Consider the following 5,520-nt stretch of genomic DNA (forward strand, 5'->3'; position numbering starts at 1 on the left):
AACTGTTGATACATTTCTTCCAAGAAAGTCTTACTGGGGCAGCTGTCAACTGTTATACTAACTTGGAACCTTCCCGAGTCTATTCTTGGAAGGACCTAATGGTTGCCTTCATTAGGCAGTATCAGTATAATTCTAATTTGGCTCCGGATAGGATGCAACTATAGAGCATATGCAAGAAAGGGCACAGATCTTTCAAAGAATACACCCAATGGTGGAGGGATCTGGCAGCATAAGTGGTTCCCTCAATGATGGAGAAAGAAATGATAACAATGATAGTAGACACGTTACCAGTGTTCTATTATGAAAAATGGTGGGTTACACACCTTCAAGCTTTCCAGATTTGGTCTTCGTTGGCGAAATGATCAAAGTGGGTCTGAAAAGAGGCAAATCTGATTATCAGGCTTTGAGAAAAGCAAAAAAACCTGGGGCAAATGAAAAGGGTGAGAATGAGGGAGAAACCCATGCTGTGACTGCCATTCCTATACGGCCAAGTTTCCCACCAACCTAACAATGTCATTACTCAGCCAATAACAACCCTTCTCCTTATCCACCACCCAGTTATCCACAAAGGCCATCCCTAAATCAACCACAAAACCCACCTACCACACAACCAATGCTAAACACCACATTTAGCACGAACCAAAACACCAACCAAGGAAGGAATTTTGCAGCAAAAAGCCTGTAGAAGTCACCCCAATTCTGGTGTCCTATGCTAACTTGCTCCCTTATCTACTTGATAATGCAATGGTAGCCATAACCCCTGCTAGGTTTCCTCAACCTCCATTTTTCTGAGGATACGACTCGAACGCAACATGTGCATATCATGGAGGAGTTCCGGGACATTCCATTGAGCACTGTATGACCTTGAAGCGTAAGGTGCAAAGTTTAATTGATGCGGGCTGGCTGAAATTTGAGGAGAATCGCTTGTGAATCCTAACATTGACAAACGACACCACACATGGGGCAATTTTGAAAGCTGCTGTTAGATGTCTCTAATGACTCATTAGGATTTTCAAGTTTATGTCATTATTGTAAACTACAATTACAATGCTAAATAAAATGGATAAATTTGACATCTTTGTCCCTCATCCTCTTGTAATTACATCTTTGCTTCCACTGGAATGTAGGTGCAAGCCATTGGTTTGTTTGCTCAAGCGACATGCGCTCCTGAGTTTGGACTTCCAAAACCGTACAATCAGAAATTAATCGTGCTACACATTTGGTGAGGATGCCGTAAACAACGAGTAAAGCAAAAAAGTTCTAAAAGAAAAGGAAAAAAGCATTTAATTGACTGTGTTTTCAAGTAAAATATAGACGTTCATGTGACCTCATTTTATAATTTCGGAAAGTTTGTCTTTTTAGAGAGAAGTGAGTTATCAAGAATAGGAGTCATTTGACTTAATCCGTCAACTGAAAAAATTTTCAACTATTTCTCATCCTTGGAAAATTCTTTTTGCAAGAATCAACTGCTTCTTTCATTCTTCCTTGCTACAAGGTTGTGGAAACAAAACAATGATGGTTACCTTAGAGCCCTACACTGGGGCAATGTAAGGCACCATGCATAAACCTTAAGTGAACCTAGGGGCAGATTAGAAGTTCTCACCCAATAGGTTCCCTACTACAAGGTCATGACGAAAGACAATGATTGGTACCTCAAAGCCTTACACTGAGGCAATGAGGGGCATCGTGCATGAGCCTCAAGTGAACATAGGGGCAGGTCAAAAGTTATCACCCGTTGATGTTTTTAAACAAAAAAATGGGGGGACAAACCCTGGAATTTCAATCGATTGATTAAACGTCGAACGACTTCATTGTCGTCACTCCACATTGGTCAAGTGACTAAATCAAACAGAACATACACTCTGAGGGAGTTCCCAGAGAGATTTGCAAAAGATAGGATAAGGTTGCAAGAATTATCACCTTTTTCAAAAGGACAGTCAATCTGTGTTTTCCCAAAAAATTAAATAAAAATCAAAATCATAAAATAGGGAATGAATGTCATGAACATTGTACAACTTTCCTTTACATTGCATTGTTTCATATGAAGTTCGCATTTACCAAATTTCACGACAAAGGTTGCATGCATCTGGATCCCTAAAAATCATGTTAACTGCATAGATTTCCTACATCTAATGTCCAATCTTATGAATTTGGGATGACCGGCCCTCTCAATGAGTCAATCTCATGCTTTCTCATAAGGGTGGACCCTTGGGTACTAGAACCTATTGCCTTTAGAGGACTACACGTCCTAGCCTTTAGAGGGCTACACGCCCTCACCATCAGAGGACTACACGTCCTCGCCTTCAGAGGGCTACGTGTCCTCGCCATCGGAGGACTACACATCCTCGCCATCAGAGGGCTGCATGCCCTCACCTTCAGAGGACTACACGTCCTCGCCTTCAGAGGGCTGCATGCCCTCACCTTCAGAGGATTACACGTCCTCACCTTCAGAGGACTACACGTCCTCCCCATCAGAGGACTACAGGTACTCACCTTCAGAGGACTACAAGTACTCACCTTCAGAGGACTACACGTCCTCGGCTTCAGAGGACCACACGTCCTCACCTTCAGAGGACTACACGTCCTCGCATTCAGAGGGCTACACGCCCTCGCCTTCAGAGGACTACACGTCCTCGCCTTCAGAGGACTACATATCCTCGCCTTTAGAGGGCTACACGCCCTCGCCTTCAGAGGACTACACGTCCTCGCCTTCAGAGGACTACACGTCCTCACCTTCAGAGGGCTGCACGCCCTCACCTTTAGAGGACTACACATCCTCGCCATTAGAGGGCTGCACGCCCTCACCATTAGAGGACTACACATCCTCACTGTCAGAGGGCTGCACGCCCTCACTTTCAGAGGACTACACGTCCTCGCCTTTACAGGATTGCACGTCCTCACCTTCAGAGGACTGCACGTCCACACCTTTAGAGGACTGCACGTCCTCACCTTCAGAGGGTTGCACGCCCTCACCTTCAGAGGGTTGCACGCCCTCACCTTCAGAGGGTTGCACGCCCTCACCTTTAGAGCACTACACATTCTCGTCTTCGAAGGGCTACTCGCCCTCGCCTTCAGAGGACTACACGCTCTCACCTTTAGAGGACTACATGTCTTCTCCATCAGAGGGCTGCACGCCTTCACCTTCAAAGGACTACATGTCCTCGCCTTCAGAGGACTGCACATCCTCACCTTCAGAGGACTCCACGTCCTCACCTTCAGAGGGCTGCACGCCCTCGCCTTCAGAGGACTGCATGTCCTCGTCTTCGAAGGGCTGCTCGCCCTCGCCTTCATAGGACTACACGTGCCTACCATCAGAGGGCTGCACGCCCTCACCTTTAAAGGACTACACGTCTTCGCCATCAGAGGGCTGCATGCCCTCACCTTTAGAGGACTACATGTCCTCACCTTCAGAGGACTGCACGTCCTCACCGTCAGAGGACTACACATCCTCACCTTCAGAGGGCTGCACGCCCTCGCCTTCAGAGGATTGCACGTCTCTTCTTCAGACAGTCTACCCCTGCGGTAGTATCAGTTGGTCTGTGCCGTCCTGACATAGGTAAGTATGCATATGGTTCAACTGATTTTTGATGCCATCTATTATTTGCAGGGATCGCACCCACAAGACACTCAGTGGACCCGGAGGAGTCCAACAGGGCCCTAGGGTTTCCAGCTCTGGTTACGGGCCTCTGTCAGTCCTACAGGGTGCCCGTTCCCCCCAGCAAGGTCATGCCATCGTGACATAGGTAAGTATGCACATCGCTCAACTAATTTCTGATGTCATCTATTGTTTGCAGGGATCGCGCCCGCAAGACACCCAGTGGAGTCGAAGAAGTCCAACAAGGTCCTGGGGTTTCTGGCTCTGATTACAGGCCTATGTCAGTTCTACGGAGTGCTCGTCGTCCCCAACAAGGTCATTAGGCCCCCTATTAACTAGACTTTCATCGAGAAATACTGCGCCCCAGGAAGGCGCAGGGCGAGGCACCACATTAGTGGGCAACAGGCGCACCGCCACCTCCTCTAGAGTTCACCTCAGCTCATCCACAAAAAGGTTAGAGCGTTGCCTACGACACATGGCCGACCAATAGGCGACCAAGTCCAAAGCCAAAGGTAAGCAAAGTACTAGGTCCGTGACCGACAAGTCATCATGCGTCCAGCTCAAGACATTAAAGAAGCGCTACTAGGAGGCAACCTAGTAGGACACACCTAGTTGCTCATGATCCTAGGAATTTGAATAAAACAAGCACAAGCTCGGAAGGTAGCCATACCACACAAAATATATGTATGTGGTTTAGGAAGTTAGATACGCATGTATGTAATTTAGGTAGCAAACAAATACCTCACAATATATATATATATATATATATATATATATATATATATATATATATATATATATATATATATATTGTGAGGTATGTTTAGGTAGCAAGATACCTTGGATATGCATGTATATAGCAAAAATACCTCACAAAACATATATATGTATGTTTCGGTAGCAATGAAATTCTGATACCAGGGGACAGATGTCGTACAGGATGTCACGACATCACGCTTCAGAACATGCAGATTATATGTGTCCGTATGAACAGATTAAACAAGTAAATAACACAAGAGAATTGTTTACCCAGTTCGGTGCAACCTCACCTACATCTGGGGGCTCCAAGCCAGGGAGGAAATCCACTCTCAATAGTGTTAGTTCAAGGTCTAACAGCCCCTGTTTACAACCTTCTCACCTAACCACTACCCGTGCGATCTCTACCTAAGAGCCACTCTTAGATATGAGAACCTCCGCTCACTCCCTCTCACTCACACTCCCGTGTTTACAATTAAGTCAAAGACACACCAGAGATCAACTCTGAACAAAAGAGATCAACTCTACACACTAGAGATCAACTCTAGACACAAGAGATCAACTCTACACACATAGGTCCAACACTTGATGTTAGGGTACCATCAAGGTGGCTCACAAAAGACTCAAGTCCCAAAAACTCACAAACTAACTCTTCGATCCCGGACTTGGTACAGAACTCGTGCAGCCTCCATGATTATATAGCCGTGTACGATTCTGGGCTGCAAGTTCTTGATGCTGGAGGAGATCTATCTTCTTCTGAAAAATCTGCAGTTAAAGAACTAAAAGATAACTTTTGATCTTTTAGTTTGAATCTTTAATCTTTAATCTTTAATCCCTGAACGAACTCTTCTACTTTGAAATTCGAACTTTAATGATCTTGTAATTCGTTCCTAAAGATAGATCTTCTAATCTCTTGCTAACTGCACAATAATCTGTTAAAGATATAACAGATTTATATGTCCAGTATTTTCGGGCCGGATGTCAGGACATCGTGTCCGACATCGTGGATCCTGCAGCTTCACTTCTGCACTTGACTCTTATCTTGCATTGTACAGCAACTCCAGTATTCTCGGGCAGGATGTCAGGACATTGTATCCGACATCGTGGATCCTGCAGCTTCACTTCTGCACTTGTCTTTTATCTTGCATTGTACAGCAACTTCAGTATTC

The sequence above is a fragment of the Glycine soja genome, chromosome 1, assembly GCF_004193775.1.
Source record: "Glycine soja cultivar W05 chromosome 1, ASM419377v2, whole genome shotgun sequence".
Taxonomy (NCBI): domain Eukaryota; kingdom Viridiplantae; phylum Streptophyta; class Magnoliopsida; order Fabales; family Fabaceae; genus Glycine; species Glycine soja.